The 21,920-nt window shown below is 39.3% G+C and overlaps 2 long non-coding RNA genes across 4 annotated transcripts; both read right to left on the bottom strand.

Moving 5' to 3' along the window:
* LOC109714409 lies at nt 12,606-14,150 on the bottom strand. Its single transcript, XR_002217363.1, has 3 exons — nt 14,007-14,150; nt 13,648-13,807; nt 12,606-12,816 (listed from the first exon to the last, which is right to left on the bottom strand). It is a non-coding gene; the product is annotated as an uncharacterized LOC109714409 (long non-coding RNA).
* Nucleotides 15,226-21,520, bottom strand: LOC109714703. 3 transcript variants are annotated; one of them, XR_002217419.1, is made up of 8 exons: nt 21,224-21,520; nt 20,905-21,052; nt 20,723-20,754; nt 20,588-20,629; nt 19,465-19,587; nt 18,467-18,648; nt 18,103-18,343; nt 15,226-16,818 (listed from the first exon to the last, which is right to left on the bottom strand). It is a non-coding gene; the product is annotated as an uncharacterized LOC109714703 (long non-coding RNA). The 3 variants fall into 3 exon arrangements; XR_002217417.1 differs by having other exon boundaries at nt 15,226-16,990; nt 21,224-21,516; XR_002217418.1 differs by lacking the exon at nt 18,467-18,648 and having other exon boundaries at nt 15,226-16,990; nt 21,224-21,502.

Here is a 21,920-nt window from a genome sequence, read left to right as displayed (position 1 = left end):
GAGAGAAAAAGGTATAAGGGTATTTTGGTCAGTTTATTAAAAATCCGGCCCGAATCTGCAAAATCGAAAAAGGTGGCCTACTTTTGCAAAAGCGCAAAACTAGTGAATTTTTTTATGCAAATTGGCCAAAAAAAAAAGTTTTCATCAATATTTGTTTTGTTGAAAGGAAAAAAAATCTACTTCGGTGTAAAAAATGAGTGAAAAAAATTTTATGCAGCTTGAATTTTCGTTTTTCGCAAGAAAGCCATGAAAAATGAAAACTTCAATTTTTTTTTTTTTTTTTTTGATGTGGAAGCAATCGCCCTCTGAATGAAGCTCCAATAAGATAATGAGGTTCGAGACCTTCTCGAAGAGGATTCTTTTAAAAAATAATACTTAAAAAACTTGTAATTGATCAAATGTTGCTTTCAAAATTTTATTTGACCAACTAATTTTTTTTTTTTCAATTCACTGTTATATTGGACAAAAATAAAAAGATGATGAATCGTTTAACACTGAAAATTTTATATAAAAAAATATAATCTCAAGAAAAAGACAAAAAATGATTCAACGTCTTTTAAATTTTATTAAAGATGGTAAATAATTTACCGTTTCATAATTATTCTTTTATCCTAATATTGAGTTGGATGAAATAAAGTTATTAGACCAAATAAAATTTTCATAAAATCATTTGACAGCTTATAAATTTTTTAAAATTTTATTTTAAAAAACAGCCTGCTCCAAGACCCTATTGTCACCGGTGAGCTCCATTTCTATTTGCGTCCCGTACCTATCACTATTGTTGCATGAGACAATTTAGTTATTAGGTTAATTGCATACATATTTTTGCAAATATAGTAAATTATAAATATATTTCTATAAAGTTCAACTTTTATATGTTNAGGGAGCTGAACCTGAGACAGCGCCGGTGGTTGGAGTTACTGAAGGACTATGACATTAGTATTCAGTATCATCCCGGCAAGGCGAATGTTGTGGCAGATGCGTTGAGCAGGAAGTCAGTGCAGAGCCTGAGTTTGAGGATTACTGAGCAGATACCTCTACTCGAGGAGCTACAGCGGCTGGGACTCGAGATAGTACACTCTGGGTCTACGGTAAGGCTGACATCTCTAGTTTTGCAGCCCACTCTGTTGGATAGGATCCGAGAGAAACAGAGTGGAGATCCGTACTTGTTGAGGATTAGAGAGCAGCTAGACAGGGGGCAGGCTGAGGGATTTGCTTTGGACAGTTCGGGAGTACTACGGTACAGGGACCGACTGTGTGTGCCTGTGGAATCTGAGATCCGAGCAGACATTCTGAGAGAGGCTCATTGTTCTCCTTATACGGTTCACCCAGGTGGGACCAAGATGTATAAGGACTTAAAGGCACGGTTTTGGTAGAATGGAATGAAGAGGGACATTGGCAGATATGTGGCTCAGTGTTTGACTTGCCAACAGGTGAAAGCCGAGTATCAGGTACCTGCTGGCAAGCTTCAGAGTCTGCCAGTGCCAGAGTGGAAGTGGGAGTATATCACTATGGACTTCGTTATTGGATTGCCTAGAGCGCAAGGTGGCTACGATGCTATTTGAGTGATAGTGGACAGACTGACCAAGTCTGCTCACTTCCTACCGGTTCAGACTATCTGGTCCAGAGAGAGGCTTGTGCAGCTATACTTGGATGAGATCGTCAGGCTGCACGGCGTGCCAGTGTCGATTGTGTCAGACAGAGACCCGAGGTTTGTATCTCAGTTTTGGAGGAGTCTTCAGACAGCCTTGGGCACTCAGCTGCATTTTAGCACGGCGTTCCACCCACAGACAGATGGTCAGTCAGAGCGGACCATACAGACTCTAGAGGACATGCTTAGGGCATGCGTCCTGGATTTTGGAGGAGGATGGTATCGACATGTGAGACTGGTTGAGTTTGCGTAAAACAACAGCTATCAAACGAGCATTCAGATGGCTCCGTTTGAGGCGTTGTATGGACGCAGATGTCGATCCCCCCTATTTTGGAGCGATGTGGGTGAGCGGAGGACACTTTGGACCGGACATTCTATTTGAGGCTGAAGAAAAGGTGAGAGTCGTTCGACGACACCTTTTGACAGCACAGAGCCGACAGAGGAGCTACGCTGATACCAGGAGACGAGACTTGGAGTTTCAGGTTGGAGATCATGTTTTCCTCAAAGTCTCACCATCCAGAGGGATACGCCGATTCGGAGTACGTGGAAAGCTTAGTCTACGGTTTGTTGGCCCTTTCGAGGTATTGGAGCGTATCGGACCGGTTGCATATAGGATAGCTTTACCCCCGCGACTTGCTGGCATCCACGATGTTTTCCACGTCTCAGCTTTGAGGAGATTCGTTTTCGATCCCACTCACGTGATTGACTTCACTCCACTTGAGATTAGCGAGGATCTGAGATACGAGGAGCGACCGTTGCGGATTCTTGCTCGAGAGATAAAAGAATTGCGCAACAGGGTCATCCCGTATGTGAAAGTGCAGTGGAGCAATCACGAGAAGCGGGAGGCGACTTAGGAGCCTGAGATGGTGATGAGGGAGTCCTATTCCTATTTGTTTGATGCCTGAGCTGAGGTACGTTTCAATTTCGCGGACGAAACTTTTTGTAGTGGGGGAGGATGTGAGATCCCTGGTGTTCAGCTGTGTAGACTTGTCGACAGCTCTATAGAGTGTTGGGACAAGTCTGAGTCGCGTTGGCGCCAAATAGACGCAAAACGGACTCTGTGCGACGCGATGGCAACTTTCAGCGAAGAAATCTGCAAAATAGCAGTTTTCTGCTTGCTGTACCGGTACAGCCATCAAGGTGTACCGGTACACATCAGCAGGCTGCGCGCAGGTTGCTCTCGGGTTGGCTAGTGTACCGGTACGCGGTCCCGTGTACCGGTACACCAGGGTAGGTGAGAGGGTATTTGGGTAATTTCTCTCCCTCGTTTGTATCACCCTTCCCTTTCTCTCTATTTAGGTTGGTGTAGAGCAGAGAGAGGGAGCTTTTTTTTTCTTCTCCTCTCTCTCTCTAGCTGGGTTCTTGCGCACGGTGGAGCTCGGGTGGAGTTCGGATTTCGTCGTCGACGTTGCGCCGCGGAGCGTTCGAGCTCGTGTTTGACGACGGGGTAGCGCGAGGAGGCCGGGCGAGCGTAGGTTTTCCCTGTTTTTGCTGTCGCACCGGTGCTTGGTGTTGTCGAGGTGGGTAATTCAGCATTTCCATTGTTTTTGGGCAAGTTCTTACTACTTCAACTCGGAGTGATGTTGTTTTGCTGAAATTCATCGTCGACTGTTAGTATTTCAGCTCGTACTCGACGTAGGAGCATCGGATTGCGACAAGACTTGGTTCGTTGGATTCGGGACTTCGAGAGGAATCCACGAAGCCCTTACTTGCTAGATTNATGTTCATACCGTTAGAATCTGTTAGAAAAATTTAGTTAATTATAGGTTAAATACTTAACCCTAATTAGTTTATCAGATAACTCCATAATTTTATCCCTTTTATATTATACATTTTCTCTTAATCAAAACACTAGCAATGAGAACTCTTCTTTTTCTTCCTTTTCCTCTTTCTTTTCCTCTCTCTCCTTCATGTAAGTTTTGAACCCATAACTTGAATTTCTTCATCTTTATTTATTCACGACGCATGTTGCTTTACCCATATCAAACGCGTGTTGTTTTCCCATTCAATTTCCTTTTCTTTTTTTGTTTTGCGCAAGAAAAAAAGTTTATGAAAAAAGGTGTGAGAAAAGAGGTTGCAACAATGGTGGAATGGGTTGGATTTTAAAAAAGAAAAAAATGAGGAAGAAAATGGTCACCGAAAATTTGTTGGGAGGACATTTTTGCATAATTATAACTATTGCGGCTTTTGGAGAGATATATTGATGATGTCAAAATTGACATTTTACTTATTTGCTATTAAAATATAAATAATTTTCTAATGGTAATAAATCAGAGGGATATATTGAAAAGGGGCAATTGCCTATATACCCATAAAAAGTTTCCGGTTTTCTTATTTACCCCTCTTAGAAAGCTAATATTGAAAATACCTTTCTTATGTTCCAAGTTTTTTCTAATATACCCCTAGAGTTAAATTCCGTTAGTGAGATGTTAACAGTTGCCGTTATCTTTGAAAAATTATCATTTTGCCAATTCCAATATACCCTTATACCGTAACTAACTTTTCTTATATACCTTTCATAGAGCAAATGCTTTTCTTATTTGCTCTTCAAATATCAATTAATTAATTAAGCACGTCGGGAGCGAGCAGATGAACGGATGAGATCAATCGCAGCTAAACCAACATTGGTGACTGGAGGTATAGTTAGTTAATTCGGATTCGGGAAAAATTCGGTACGGATATAATTCGTCTTTTAATTTTTAAATTCGTTGAAAAATACGGCTAGAAAACGAATTCGGCAATTATTCGGATACGTGATTTATACGGGTATTATACATTCACCAATTAAAAATTCGGGATAAAAAATTCAGCTATATAATAATTAATATACTATATATATTATTATTATAATTTATATATATAGATTAAATATATTTAAATTATAATAAACATATATTAATAATATATAAGAGTTATATATTTAAAAATATTAATAAATATTTATAAATTATAAATTAAAATATTAATATACATATATTTCTATTAAATAAATACTATGATGAATATATATTTATAAATGAAATTATATATATATATATATATATATATATATATATATATATATATATATATATATATATATATATATATATATATATATAATGAGAGGGAGGTCCACCGCATTCGGTCCATGAGGCCAAACTAGCCTCGTGGACTGCGCAAACCCGCTGCTGCCCTCCGCGCACAACACTGCGCCATTTCAGCCCTCCGCGCGCAACACCGCGCCCTCTTGCTCCAGGCATGCGAACGGCCTCGGGCGGATAGCACGCAGACGGCCTCGGGCGAGCCGTTTTTTTTTGTGCGAATGAGGCGAGGCTTCTTGGGCGCAGAGGTGAAGGTGGAGGAGCCGGCGCCGAGGTTGGCGGTGGTGGCGACTGGATGCCGGAGGCGACGGCGCCGGGCTTGAGGGTAATGAGGCTAAGTTGAGAGAAAGAGATGATAACTTAAGAGAATAGTTTAATAAAGTATGGGCAAAATAGGTATTTTAATTAGGTTTTAACTATGGTATACATTTAATCCATGTTTAATCCGAGTTAGTTTAACAGGGGATAATTACGGGAATATTTTGGAATAACGGTGGAACATATGAGGGGTATTTTAGAAAGAAAAAAAAAAAAAGGGGTAAATCGAATATTTTCAAACGTATGAGGCGTATATAGGCAATTATCCTTATTTAAAAGTATGGTTAATTTCATACAGGTCCTTGCAAACATGGTGAATAGCAGATATATTCCTGTAAAGTTCAACTTTCATAAGTTATCCCTGCAAAAGTCCTAATGTATTCAGATATGTCCCTGCCATTAATACTCGTTAGAGAAATCTAGTTAACCTTAGTTAAAATACTTAATAGTGGTCAGTTAATAAGGTAAAATGATATTTTTACTCTTCTTCCTATGCTTCTTCTTCCTTTTCCTCTTCCTCTTCCTCTCCTGCTTCTTCTTCTTCCTTTTTTTCTTCGTATCCTCATTTTCCTCCTTCTTCTTCTTCGTCGTCATCGTTGATGATCCGATCGTCATCGCCGTCGTGGTGCCCGTGTGGGCCGTCGTCACGGGCGCCTCCGACGGCATCGGCCGCGCCTTCGCCTTCCGCCTCTTCCTTATCCTCATTTGTCGCAACCCCGACAAGCTCCGCAAGGTCGCCGTCGCCGTCGCCGTCGCCGCAGCCGCCGTCCGCTCCCACAGCATGAAGAGGGCGAGGTAGATGAAGAGGGTAAGGGCAAAATAGTCATTTCACAATTCTACTGTTAAAAAATTAACAGCTCTCTAACAGATCCAAACCAGAAGGACATATCTGAATACATTATGCCTTTTGTAGAGATAATTTATGAAAGTTGAACTTTGCAGGAATATATCTGCTATTCATCNGGTAGCTGGATAGTCGCAACTGGGCAGGGACGGGTGTATTCACAGTCCCAGGGACGGGTATGTTTACAGTCCCGATTGGATTGGGTCAGATTTGACATTTCCTACAGTTGGTTAGTGTAGAGCATGATAGTGTAGTGATTTGTACCGGTTGAGTTTATTTCTTGCATTTTCCTACTATCTTGGCTCCCCTTTGTAGACTTAGTGGGTGGACCGATGTTGTTTGGGCGGCACCCACTGAGGACTACTTGTTTTACAGTAGTTCTCACGCCCTGTTTGTTACCCCTGTTTTGCAGAGCCACAGGTTTCGGCTGCTGCGCCTTCCGAGGCGGATCGAGGCAAGGGCGTCGCGAGTTAGAGCCCTACCCGACGTTGTTTTACAGTAGTTCTCACGCCCTACCCTGTTTTGCAGAGCCACAGGTTTCGGCTGCTGCGCCTTCCGAGGCGGATCGAGGCAAGGGCGTCGCGAGTTAGCGCCTTCCGATGTTGTTTGGGCGGCACCCACTGAGGACTACTTGTTTTACAGTAGTTCTCACGCCCTATTTGTTACCTCTGTTTTGCAGAGCCACAGATTTCGGCTGCTGCGCCTTCCGAGGCGGATCGAGGCAAGGGCGTCGCGAGTTAGAGCCCTACCCGACGAGCAGAGCTAGAGGCACCCCTACTGCAGGTAGATGTTTTGTTTCGAGTTTATGTACATAGTGGACTTAACTCGCCAGTGCGAGTAACTCTGTATTTTGGATTTGGACTATGTATATGAAACTCAGTTTGTTTAGCTTTTGTTTTCTCTAGCAGCTCTATACTATTGTTTGTAGTATGGTATGTTTACAGGTACAGCTGTCGCTTCGTGTACAAAGAAAATTTCTTTGTATACGGCGGATTTGTCGGCGTGCCCGGAGAACGAGACATCCGGGGCGTGACACACGCCCTAAATTACAACGGAAGCCCGAGTTACGTTAACAAATTCGCATGCACAAGGATACACCTTATACATGTAAAGCACCAACAGAATCTATCCAAAAAAGTTACTAAAATCCAACAATATTAGTTATTAGAATAGAATAAAAACTATGTACTATTCTAGCACTGTAGATATACAATCATCACCACACCAATCCTCAAAATGGTGCAATAGTTATAACCACTATACAAAATATTGTACAGGTTGCTATATACACTGATAGGCGATCCATCTATACACACAAAGAAGGTAGAAGATGCTAACTATCCGCAATCCCCTTACCTCAATTAGTTACTGGTGCTGAAGGCTCTGAAAAAAAAATATTAATAAAGAGGATATGAGAACTATAATCAATAGTCCAGTGGGTACAGTTGACAACGCCGATGGTCTACACCATTAGGTCCATAAGAGGCACACAAGCTAAATCTTAAGTTTTTGAGTCCGTTTTTACATCTATTTCATGCCAAACGTCCTTAACTTAGTCAAGCATTGTAGGTAAATGCTGACTAAAAATTCATACTGCAACTTTGTCTATTTGCTAAGGTCCAGTATATCACATCCTCCCTTCCTTTAAAAAGTTGTCTTCGAAACTTAAAATATACCTCAAGTCGGCTGCTCAAATAAATACGAATACGATTCTCGCATTTCATTCTAAAGCTCCCATGTTGCCTCTCACTCCTCCTGGTAACTCCATAATACCTTCACATAAGGAATCACTCGGTTTTACAATTTTTTTGCCTTTCATGCTAAAATTCAAACCGATCGCTCAACATAACTCGTCTGCTTAGCACTTCCGGTGGAATATAATCTATTACATGTGATGGATCTTCGAACTTTGGAAGTAGTGATTGAGATGACTTTATGGGTTGAGAGGGCTGCGGGAGTAATGAAGGAGCAGACAGAGATGTGGGAAACGAAGAAAGAGAAGAGAAGATCAACATAGAGTAGTGGGAAGCAGTCTAGTTCAAGGAGACTGCCAAAGTATTACGATCTCACTTTCAGGGTTATGGATCCTTTGCGGGACAGAGGTCTGGGGGACCACAGCAGCAGTAACGATGATAGAAGAGACGTGCGATTTGTGCTGATCCACAGTTACCTCATATGTGTGCTCAGCAAACTGGCAGATATTTTTATTGCGGGCAGGCAGGGCATGTTTGGGCAGCATGTCCCCGTGGTACCACTCCAGCCTCATCGCTAGCTTCTGCCCCTTCTACCCCCGAGACAAACATTAAGAGCCCTACCAGCATATGTTCCTACTAATCGAGCTTCAGCCCCATGCTTAACTGAGAAATAGTCCCATGCGCCTAGTGGGCGTGTCTACGCTGCACAGGTAGAAGATGTATTAATAGCTGGCAGGGTGGTTGCAGGTATTATTTTGACTAGGGGCTTTAGAGCTCGAGCATTATTTGATATTGGTGCATCTTATTATTTTATTAGTCGAGCATTTATATTACTACATGGACTAGAGATAGAAATATTATAAGGTTCATATTCCTGATCATACGTTACATGTGGGAGAGTGTTGCATGTCATGTCCAGTGCAATTAGGAAAGTGGATTATGCATGTAGATCTATTAGTCTTCAGGCCTATTGGTCTCGAGACAGTTATAAAATTTTGATGTTGTGTTTTGAATGGATTGGTTGGCTCGCTATTATGGGATGATTAATTGTGGGGGTAGGATAGTGATATTTCGTGAGCCAGGTCAAGAGGAGTATGTGTATAGGGGTTGACAGAGTACTTTAATTTGTTTGTCATAATGATTTCTACATCAAAGGCAAAATAGCTGATAAACCATGAATGTGTAACCATTTTAGCAGCAGTAGTGGAAGTCCATATGGCATTACCAAAATTTGAGGACATTCATGTAGTTCGAGAGTTTTCAGATATGTTTCCCCCTGAGTAGCTAGCATGCCCGCCGGATGAGAAGATAGAGTTTGTGATTAACATAGTCCCAAAAACTGTGCCAATCTCAAAAGCACCTTATAAGATGGCTCTAGTAGAATTACGGGAATTAAAAGTAAAGCTGTAGGATTTATTGGAGAACAGATTTATCCAACCAGGTGTGTCACCCTTGGGGAGCGCTAGTATTATTTATGAAGAAGAAAGATGCGTCAATGAGATTATGTGTAGATTATCGATAATTAAATAAGGTAACTATTAAGAATAAGTATCTGTTGTCACACATTGATGATTTGTTTGATCACTTGTAAGAATTTTGTGTGTACTCTAAGGCCCCGTTTGGTAAGGGGGATAAGCGAGGATAACGAAAGTTAGCCCCACTATTTCGCCAAACAGGGTGATGTTTTACTAAAATATTTTATTCCGGTCAAACTTTGCTATTCCCGGTTATCCCAGAATAGCAAGGAATTTTCTATTCCACCATTTTGGTGGAATAGTGCAAGTTATCGCAGTCCCTATGGATTGGGTCAGTGAGGGCTGATTTATTAGCTAGTATGCATTTACACAGAAAACTTGACATGAGTAGTGGTAGGGTAGTGGCATAATAGCTGTAGAGTTTTATTCCAGCTTATTTTGCTGTTTCCTTACCTACTAGCTATCATGTTAGTCTCGTAGACTTAGTAGGTAGGCCGTTGGGGTCAGTGACGGTACTCACGGAGGACTACTTTGCTTTATAGTAGTTCACACACTCGCTGTTGCCATCTTTTCTTTCAGAGCCGCCGGTTGCCGCTGCTGCTTTGAATCGAAGTAAGGGCGTCGCGAGCTAGATCCTTATCTACCCCGGTCATCATACTAGAGGAGTACCCCTGCTAGAGATAGTTTGTTTTTGGGGAGAGTTTCTTTTTGGGAGTTGCCATGTACATACGGTTGTATGTATTTACGTTTACTATGATGAGGTTGTATCATATATTGGTTGGTCAGAGATGTATTTTGGAAACTTGTATGTACACACTACTACAGATACAAGATTTAGTGGCGACAAATGTCGCCACCATAGCCAATATTGTCGCCACGGAAAATATTTTGGCGGTGACAATCTGTCGCCGCATGCCGCCGCCTAAAACCCTGTCGGTAAAACTATTTGGTGGGGACAATGTGTCGACGCTAAAAGTTAGATAATTAGCGGCGACACACTGTCGCCGCGAAAAGTTAGGTAATTAGCGGCTACATACCGTCGCCACTAAAACCCCGTCGGACCCGGACCGGAATATTTGGTGGCGACAATTTGTCGCCGCTAAAAGTTAGATAATTAGTTATATGGTAGCGACTATTGTTGCCACCATTTTTCTGATATTAAATTAATTTTTTTTAAAAAAATAATTGGTAGTAATAGATATTATTGATTTAGTATAAATTGCTAAAAAATAACCTATAGTTATAAAAATTTCTCATTCTTAATTNTATATATATATATATATATATATATAGAATTAGGCTGGAATACTATTAGTAGTAAAATGCTCGTTTTACTATCAAGTTTTTAACCATTGGATGAAAAATTGTAGGGTTAGGATGATATTAGTCAGTTAGAGTTGAGTGGTCCCCTAGGGTTCAGTGGTCCTTACTGGGTTATAGTATTTAATCCAATGGTTAGAAATGATGAAAAGAGTTGATCCAAAGGCTAAAAAATTGGTAGCAACAATAGAATTTTGCTACTAATAGTAGCCCAGTCCAACTCTATATATATATATATACATATATATTACAAATTTAGTCCAATATGTAGTAAGATGATTGTAAATTGACAATCATGAAATCTATAATACCTAATAATATAAGCTATATTAACTAATTAATTAACTTCTTGCAATTCCACGCAGAGATGAAGAGGACGAGGGGACGGCAGGTGGGACGGTCTGCACGGTTCTCGAGGCGTTAGGAGAAAAAAAAAAGATAATAATAATTTCATTGCCTTGTCCATAGGGATGTAAAACGGTACTGTCCGGCCGGGCACAGCAGCAGCGGGCCAAGCTATAGCACGGCATGGGCATTGTAGCACTCGTGCCGGGCCGGACGGTCCGGACTTTCGGACCATGCTGGGCCAGAAAACTAGAGTGTGACGGCCCGACACAATACGGACCGAAATAGGCCTGGGTTGTGCCGAGCCGAGGCGGAGCGAGTGGCCCGCTTGGGCCGTGCCAGCCGGGCCAGCGGAGCACGGCACCCCACGGCTTGGGGTTTGAGCTCCTGGGGAGAAGGACCCTAGCCGATCTTGGGAGGACTGGATTTGGTCCAATGGACCAAATTGTTAGTTGTGGTCCATTGGACCAAAAAACTATCTTAATTTTTTTTTCAAAAAATAATACAAATATATTTTGTAATTTTTAAAATATTTATTATTTTATAATTATTTTTATAAATTTTAAGTTTTTAATCAAAATATCAATTTAAATATAATTGTTTATATTTTTAGATTTTATATATTTTTTTTAAAAAAATAAAAAAATAAAAATTTTAAGAAGCCAGCCCAGAGCACAGCCCGGCCCGGCACGATCGGTGCCTTCCGGGCCGAAGGGTCGTGCTGGGCTTAAGGCTAGATAGCTTCGGCCCAGTATGGTCCGGCTTGAATTTGAAACGGAGCCGGGTCGGGCCGGCCCCTAGCCTGTTTCGGCCCAGCTAATGTGGGCCGTGCCGGACCGGCACGGCCCACATTACACCCCTACTTGTTCACAGAATTTTTCAAAATTAAACTGTATTCCTGTGGGAAAGAATTCAATTAACATGTTATTCCAAAAAAAAAAATAAAATAACCGGCTTTGATGAGAATAAATATTCTAAAAGATATTTTTATTTGGCAGAATAACGAGAATAAAATAAATTATTCTACAGTTATTTCTTTACCAAACTAATAAAAGAATAAAAGTTGAGAGAGCAATTTCANAGTGCCTTCCGGGCCGAAGGGTCGTGCCGGGCTTAAGGCTAAATAGCTTCGGCCCAGTATGGCCCGGCCTGAATTTGAAACCGAACCGGGTTGGGCCGGCTCCTAGCTTATTCCGGCCCGGCTAATGTGGGCCGTGCCGGACCGGCACGGCCCACATTACACCCCTACTTGTTCACAGAATTTTCCAAAATTAAACTGTATTCCTATGGGAAAGAATTCAATTAACACGTTATTCCAAAAAAAAAATAGAATAACCGGCTTTGATGGGAATAAATTATTCTAAAAGATATTTTTATTTGGCAGAATAACGAGAATAAAATAAATTATTCTACAGTTATTTCTTTACCAAACTAATAAAAGAATAAAAGTTGAGAGAGCAATTTCAAAATAAAGAATAGTGGGTAGGGACTTGGGAGTCTTCCATACATTTTTTGGCGATCTCAAATATAGTTTTCAAAATTATAAAATATCATGAATATCTCTTTAAAATTAATTGTCAATAAAATTTTTGTCGTTGTTGTAACGCCTTGGGATCACTTCGAAGAGCCGCTCGGAGGTGAGAGATAGGCCTGCCGAACTATCACGCCCCGTGACTGCCAATTTGGTCGGTTCAGACCAGTACACAGACGCCGAACGAACAGAACATTCTCTTTTCGCCCAAGGCTCCACAACAATCAAACATGTATAAGAAAATGCCCATAAAAAATTTCAATATATATGGCTAATACGAGGGCAAGCAACACGAGCAAGTGAAAGTAAACTAATTAAAACATTCATACATTGCATCTTGATTATTTTAAATCAAATACAAAGCTTGCATTGTTATTACATACATACATTCTCAACATATACATTTGCCATCTCTCAAACGAATAATTTTACATTTTTCTTTCATCAACTATAAATAGATGAAATGTACAGGGTACAACTATACTCAATGGATGTCTGCTATCTATTGAGCGCTGTCCAGGTCACGATCCTCTAGCACCCCGCACGCGCTAGAACCTGTATGGTTAGTGGGGTGAGAACTATTGAAAGTTTTCAGTGGGTTCGGCTGCCGACCTCGCCGACTCATCCACTAGGTTTACTCAGGCATATGTAGGCAAGAAAAGATAACAAATAGTAACCAACTATATCTACTATAATGCCTGTACAAAGCTGGAAAGAACAATGTATAACTCATAAAGTTTATGCATGCATGCTATCATATTACCATTACCCAATTAACTTGGTTAACCATTTGGTTAACATCAACTCACCAACCAAATCCCTTTTGTCGGGGAGGATTTCGCTACAACCCGACGGGACCTTCTACTAGGGAGAATTCCACTACCAACCCAGTTGATGACAACTCCGGAGCTCACCGCCCAAGGTGGAGCGATCTACCTCGAGCATTAGACTACTTGTGAGTACGATCCAATCCTCACTTAGAGGATACAATGCCACACTTTAACTAGCTCTTTATGCTATATTTAACATTTCCAATTCTAGATGCTAACCAGTTCATCTAGTTATAATGCCACGAATATTACAAGTTTATTTTCCTTGTTTAGCATTCACAATCCTCGATGCTATTTATTCACACTAGTCATCATGTCACCTTTTTTCTATTGTCATGGTCCAACACAAGTTCATACATCTACAGGGTTTTATACTCATGGTCCTTATCATTCCATATGTTTTCTACATTGGAAGTATACCAACTTGATCACATTTAGCCACAAGCTAACCTCAACTCTATAATGCATGAATATCAACTAAACATATACATATATGTTTAAGAAAAGTGATATAAACATAATAGGTCATTCGATGACTTCGGAAAGCACCACCAACCTCTAAGGGATGCCGGACTGCGAGAAAACTACCTCTCGCGATTTATGAATGATCACACTCCTCGCTCGCGACAAATGAAGCCAAAATGAGGTTTTTCCTCACTAGCTTGCCGTAGGCTAGTTGGAACGTCGATTCGTGCTTCCCAACGCGTCGAACTTTCCTTCATTTAGGATTACAAGAGATCAAACTCATGTTATATCTTTACTCCTACAACTTTCACATCTAACCCAAGAACTCACATATAATACACAATACATAGCTCTTTCTAGGTTTCCATGACAAAATAAACTCTAACAACCAAGAAATCTCTTCTTAGGGTAATTAGAACAAACCTTACTAAAGAAACATGAGAGACCTACCTCAGGTTTCCTCTCCACCAGAGTAGCCTTGCTCTTGAACTTCCTCACAACCAAAACCCCAACTTTACAAACCCTCTCTTTCAAATCCCCTCACAATAGGTTCTAGAGAGAGAAGGTGAAAGAGATAAGAAGGAGGATGGGAGAGGGAGTTCCTGCATGTATGCAGCTGGTGGAGGACCTGGGGTTATAGATAAGATTAAACAATTGCAATTAAACCCCCCACAAAAGCTGTAATTCATATTACAATGCAGTCTGTTTTCGGGGCTGGGTACCGGTACTTCCCTGAGTTGGTACCGGTACTCAGTACAAATCCTGCAATTTGGCAGCAACCAAGTTCCAGGGTCAATTCTCGCGCCCAATTCGCGCCGAACACATCTAAACACCTCTGAAACACACCATTAACCATCCCCACGCCTCCAAATTGACTCGGGGATGCCACAACATACACTCATGCCTCACTTTGATCAATTCAATTAAAGTTAGCCTCATAACCCGGAGATTCAGTATATTACATGAACAGACAGTGTTTTTCCTGCCTATAGCAGTAGTATACCATAATCTATACATCACATGCAAGATTATGTATAATAAAGTATCAGAGTGAAAGCTTGTTTATTATTGACTTTTTCAAGTTTTCAACTTTATCCCTTTTTTTTTTTTGAACAATTTCAAGACCGAGGTGAATTAATATTTGTCATCTCTCATAGTATAAACAAGTACATGTTTCTTTGTTACAAAATAGTTCTCCTCACTTATGGGGGGAAATGGGTGGAGCTTGAGCGAGTTTACCTCGGCTCAAGCTTGGCTTGAAATTAATTTCGAGCTTAAATTTAAGCTCAAGCTTGAATTGAAATTAATTCGAGTCGAGCTCGAGCGAGTCTAACTTCGAGTCGAGCGAGCTCGAGCCCTAAATGAGCTGCTTGAAATTCTTAATATTGTGCAATCTATAGTTTAATTTATAAAATATTATCTAAAATTTGATACAAAATATGTCTAATAGTTCAGCATACAAAATAAATGCATGGAATACGATATTATAAGATTTAAAAAATTAGAGGAAACCACTCTGCGAACAAGTGAAAAATAAATGTTGGTTTGGTTTTGTGGGTTATTGGCCCAATAACCTAAACTCTCTATATATACATATAACTAAATACTTAATATATAGGGTAAACTTCAAATACTATCCCTGTGGTTTCTCTTTTTCTCACTNAGAGTAACAAAGAAACTAAGTAACTTTGAGAAATCAGAATAATAATTACAAATATGACTAGCATTACATAAAAAGAAATTACAAAACAGTAAGATACGAATGCGAATGAAGTAACAAGTAACAAGGTAACGTTTATTTCAGCTCATATTTCAATCACAAACAAACAATCAGATTTGAAGCGCTTCAAATCTTATTTTCTTAATCGTACGGTATTAAGTATGATCCCATGTTTGGCCAAAGTAATCAAAATTTCGAGTGAATAAAATGGTACTGCTCATCTTTGAATGGACTGAATGTAAGAGTGTCGGCTGAATCCTTTGGATGGTCCCAGGGAAGAACAAATTGTTAACCAAATGGACCCCAAAAGCAGGCACAGATGCACCGAATTCAGCCGCCTTAATAATCAAACACAATTTATTGAAACTAGACAACAAAGTGCTATCACCTGGAAGCGCTTTTTCTGTCTAAAAGAAAGTTGTTATTGTGTAGTTGCCATCTTGATCACTAGCTCGTACGTACGTATAGTAACTTAAAAAATAATAAAGAAGAATTTCTAGGCTTAAAAGCATCATGAATACCAGCTACAAGGACATCAAGAGGGTAGTGAATCAATCTACTGAGTTGTTACAGCGCAACCACTCTTAAAAAGTCGATGGCGACAAATGGAATGCTGAGATGTACATGTAATATCTATCATGAATCAGATAAAACTGCAGATTGAATGTCGCGAACATTGAATGAGGGTCTCTGCACGCAGTAGAAACTGGAATGGGCCAACAGAACAGGAATTTGCAAGCCATTTTTTTCAGCCTAGCACCGCATTTACACTAACTGTTAAAGGACAATAAGAATATAGACCACTCAGCATCTGGTTTTTATAGTTCGATATTTTGATGAATACTTTATGCTCAATCAACACATTAAAACAAAAGCAAGGTGATATCTGGGACCATTCTCTGCCTTCGTTATAGTCGCTACATAAATACAGAACATGCCGAATAGAAAAAGGTTAAAATCAGTAAAGAACAATCACCAAAACCTGAAGCGGAATTTTATAGGCCGTCTAGAAGAAGAACAACTTATTAATTTTTCTTTCCACAAATAGATCAAGAAATAGTTAAACTCTGGAAGAGCACAAGCACGTGATTATCACAATTGAATCACAGAGGAACTAGTAGTTTTGAGTCATACAGTTTCCTACAATCACACAATACCTTCCGAAAACCAAAAACTTCTACTAGCAGCAGCGCACGAGGATGAGATGAGAGAGGAGTTTCTGTAACTAAGTAACGGCGTAGCCCACTAGTACTAATAATTTTCTAAGTCTAAACCATTAACAGGAAGCTGAACACAACGAACTCAAAAGAGAAATAGGAAGCTGAATAGGAAGCTGAAAATCGCATTCACAAACACAAAGAACTCAAAAGAGAAACAGGAAGATGAACAGTCCAACACAAGTAATCTTAAAATAAAACAATTTAAAGCCTAAGACAAATCAAATATGAACGAAACAAAACCAAACCAAGCATATCCTGGATCTATGCATTCCAGAAGGCAACAACAAGAAAATAAGCTTACTAGGATGTAGACATCCCGGCCCTGCATGAGAAATAAAAGAACAATTCTAATTAGTTGTTGCATTTGTAAAAATAAGTCAACTGTTCTAAGTTCAGTGCTTCAAACTATAACTCACAAATGAACTTGCTTAAATTAAACTTAGCTGAATGTTCAATGACAAACAGTGCAACTTATCCAAAATGAAGCATCGAATCTGAAACACAGAACCAAAACCCAAAACCTTATATTCAACATTCAAACCAACCAGTCAGTATCCCAAACTAAATTGACTTTGAAAAAGAAGGTAAAAGAAAGAAAAAATTGTTCAAACAATGGTCTCAACATTAGTGTGAAACTCTAGCTAATGCTTAAGAAGTACAGGAACTTCACAAAACTCTTTTCATACAAGCGTTCTTACTTGGCATATAGTATGATACAATAATTATATGGAGTATTTGATCAGAAGCCACAGCGTATGTTTCACACAGAGGTGATCAGTCAGTTTGGCAGGTTGTGCTTGAGCTAGAAATCCAAAAGAAGCATTGGTAGTGGTGAAATAATAAACTCTTTTTTTTTTGGTGCAACCAATCAACTAAAGAGATTGTTGTTCTAATGTTTGCCACAAAAGACCAGTCAAAAAAACAAAAAAGAAAAAGGATTTCCTAAATAAGCATGTCTCTTATCCTCCAATGTATAATGCTTTATAGGTAGAGATTCGAGAAGTGAGCATACAATCATTGTTATTATTCTAAAACTAGTAGTAGTAAGCGAAAAAATAATGTTTGAAGTCCTAAACTTTTGAAAGTTCTCTTTAGTCCTCATCTACTGTTAGACTAAAATTTGTTGTCTGCATCAATGCATTTGTGCATCTGTGCTTAGATTGAAAGTAAAGGATACAAACCAGAACAAGGTAACGAAACTAATCTACCATTTGAACTTAGTTTAAAAAAGAAAAAAGAAAAAAAAAACCTTGCTGTTTAAGAATACCACTATCAGGGGAACTAATTCAGCAGCCGTGAAGCACATGATATTCTATCAAACATCGGAATAATAATATAGATGAACGACGTGGTAGAACAATTGAAAACAACAACGACACAGCACATAATGTAGCTGCATCTGCTGGCTGGCAGCAGCAGCTACTAGCTGCTAGCTGCAGCAGCAGCAGACCTGCAGCTGGCTGGCAGCAGCAGCTACACGACTGTTATCTCTATCTCTTTCTTACATTGATTTTCCTATGCATCACAGGATTTCTTTGGACATTTGCTAGTGAGAAAAGGTAAGGAAATATTTAATTGATAATAAAACTTAAATCTTTAACAAAACCTGTAGTGTTAGTGTCCGGATTAGCAATAGTTGGAGATGACGACCGATCAGTTATAGTTGAAGGAATATGAGTGGATGCATGTGGATTTTCACTGAGAGGTGGATTAGGTTCAGATTTTTGGGATTGTGATCTAAGCCATGGTTTTTCAGATCGACACTCCACAGTTCTTCGTGATGAAGTCGAGGCTCTATTAGACTTTTGAACTTGTACTACGGACTTCTTGCTTTCTCCCACCATTGCCTATCAACAATAGATAATTAATTATTTAAATAAACAAATATTATGAATTCAAAGCAAGCAAATCAAGTATTAGCAACAGATACACATAAAAATATAAGAGACAAACAAATAACAAATTATTACCTAAGAGCAAGGTGGCTCAAGTTTTATTCGCAAAGGAATCAATGTCATCATCATTATAGTTTAAGAGGTCCTCTTCGTTTGTTTCTACATTGATATTGCGCTCAGTTACATCAAATACAATCTAATACTCATTACATGCTCGATTCCTAAGACTCATCCAGCTTTTATCAATTCCCATCCGCCTATATTGAAATGATTAAACAAAATATAAGATAATATGGTCAAACCAAAATTATTAAAATTGAACTATTTATTTCAAAATGTACTATAGTTCATATAAACTACTTACTCTTCTACTTGATTCATAGCAAATAGACTTTAGAATACAGGGCTATGCGAAAAACCTATAGAATACCAAATATAGATGATGTAAACAAATAGATTGACATATGATTTTGAGATTATGGCATATCATTATTTGAAGCTAAATTAAAAGTATAGATTGAGTAAACCCTACAACAATGCTAACTTTGAAGGCACCAAACATTAGATATGAATTCTAATTTCAATCATATAAAATACTCTAGTATTTTATAAAAAAAAATGCTATTTCAAAAGCAGCTGAAACAACAGCAGAAACAAAAACAGTCCTACTGGTATAAATTGATTTATCTATCTCTAGCTTCTGCTGTAACATGGGCCAATCCTAGCATTATAAATGTATTAATCGGATCACGCGAACCCACAAACCTGATATGAATTTGATGAAATTCCACGATTCGATCTTAAAAAACTGGTTATATCACATTCTAACATGGATTGCCTTATGAACCTGATAGAAATCGCTGCGGTGTTCTGCTATATACAAGACATGGATTTGAAGAATCAAACCCTTATTTTAACTTTTATTCTCGACAAAAATTTAAAACAAAATGAATGGGCCAAGAATCCAACCTAACACTCCCACTTAAATGATGATGATAACCATTCAATGTCGGAAGGAGAATAATAGCTGAAAACAAGAGATGAAACAAAGAAAATGGAAACAAGTATCTTACCTTTCTACCTATAGATTTCAATGAGAAAGCTAAAGTGATTCACAACTTCAATTTATATTTCTGTGTAGGGCAATTGCATGCGGAAGTCGAGACACCACCTCAAGCTGAAGCTCGGTAAATCATCTGTACATAGAAAATAACAAGATGGTTGAGTACTATTGCATGTTTAAAGATAATACTACGCATGCAGACATAACTAGCTAACAAATGCAAAAGTAAAGTTGTCAAACATAAAATTGTCACGAAACCGTCATCTTATTCTGATATCTAATCAATTCACACACATTTGTGCACTTGAATTCTAGGGTGCACATTCATGGAGAGCAAATTAAAAAGGCAGGGATTATCCATTAACTATATGAACATAATTGAGTCTTCGAGAAAGTATGAAAAGGCAAAGTAGTGCTTTAACTTTCATTTTTTTTGTTTCTTTGTCAGAGATGGGTCAATAAAAGGCCAGTGTATAATCAAAGTAGCGCACACAAGCTTTGAGGATACAAATTGCTTAAGATAGACAGAGTGCCGTCTAGGATACGAATATTAAAAGTTCAAATTTTATGGTGGCTTGAGAAAGAAGGCCCAACAGTCTCAGGTATTTTATTCATCAACATGTTGAACATGGCCTAGATTTGAGGGCTTGCGGTAGTAACTCTCTCCTCAACTAAACAGTTTTACCAACCATCTTATACGCAGTATGTACCATGCCAAAAAATAGAACAAACCATTACCCAATCTTTTGTTGTGTACTTCCAGCAAATTCGTATGATGTAGATCATGAACATAATGACTCCGACCATACGAACGAGTGTCACTATAATTCCCAGAGATTTTAGAGCTAATTTCTATTAATTACTCAAACACATTAATAATGTAATAATCACAATGCTCACAGCAAAATAGAATCATTAGCCCTTCTTATAAAACTGAACTTTGTCCTCATCGTCACTGTAAGTCATTGGGTAGTAACCCATCTAAGCAGATATATCAAGTACAATAACAAGAAGGGCTAAAATAATTCAAGCAAGAAATTCGAAGTGATAAGAGAAATATTGACAGAATCACTGTCAGGCTCATCTACATCAGTTTTGAGGAATAGCTGTAACAACTTCATGAAGCTGATTACCATCAACTGCTTAGAGCTATCCAAGATCAGATCCTTCTTCACCTTTCAACAAAATGAAAACATGCAGCTTATCTTCAGGAGAAGTTAAAATTACGTACTAAAAGAACAATAGAAGATAAGCCTAGTCTTACATACCAAGTTACAGAGTGATGAAATATTGTAGATAACTGAGAAGAAACAAAAAAAGATATCATTATATTATACACATAATTTCTCAAAAATCATGAAAAAATATGAGCAATCTAATAATTTGAGGCAACAAGTCCATCGTAGACACTGAGAAAACAAAAAGTGAAATAATCAAGAAGAGATCTTACTTTCAAGCCAATCTGCTAATGTCGGATCCACCTAGGTCTGCCTAGCAGCTTTACGAGGTATTGCTTTCTTCTTTGCCTCTGCTATTTTATCAACTTCACTACTTGTGATGGCAGCTTTTACACTTGCTAAAGCCTCAGGAGTAATGATCTGCGCATCCTTTTGAAACTTCAGTGGAGACAGTTTTACGAAATGTTGAATCGATTTATTGGCGAGAACTTTTCCCGCGGTGGAGATTACAGTTTATCCCATCACGGATTGTCCGTTCACCACAGTTGGGAAGATATCAAGGATGAGCGATCTAGGGTTTGTGGCGCGCACCTTTGAAGATGAGCTTCTGGCCGCGGGGGATTAGGGTTTTGAGGTCAACCTCAAAGGAGGTTCCACCTGCGAGTTTGGCTAGAAGGCGGGTACCTGCGACTTCTGGCCGCAGGGGAGGACGAGGCGGCGCGCGTTTGCCCACGGCGAAGCAGCTGTGGAAGCCCCTCGTGGGAGTTCTGGAACCTCAAAGGCGTAGCTGTGGCAGCCTCGTGGGGGTGATGAAGACAACAGTGGCGAGGCGGAGGGGACGAAGATGGGTAACCTGCTAAGAGAGAAGGAGCAGATAGGCAATGTAAATAATTATTTACAGCTGTAATTTCATTAAATTTTTTTATATGTAAAAAGACAACAAAGTCCCTAGAGCTTATGTAATAGATGTTAAACTAGTGAGGATAAAATTGTCATTCTGAAGGGATGGGTTTGGTGGGTGGTGAAAAAAAGGGAGGGAAGTCTTGGCGCGCTTCATAAGGATATATAGCGGCGACACATTGTCGCCGCTATATTTTCCGTTTTAGTGGCGACACCTATATGTCGCCACCATTTTCTATGTAATGGTGGCGACTGATAAGTATCGCCACCATTTTCTATGTATTGGCGGCGACAAATAATTGTCGCCACCATTTTTTATGCAATGGCGGCGACAAATAAATGTCGCCACCATTTTCTATGCAATAGCGGCGACAAATAATTGTCGCCG

Source organism: Ananas comosus, linkage group 8, assembly GCF_001540865.1.
Source record: "Ananas comosus cultivar F153 linkage group 8, ASM154086v1, whole genome shotgun sequence".
NCBI lineage: Eukaryota > Viridiplantae > Streptophyta > Magnoliopsida > Poales > Bromeliaceae > Ananas > Ananas comosus.
Note: the sequence above shows the minus strand (reverse complement) of the source record. Positions and strands in the feature narration are given on the sequence as shown.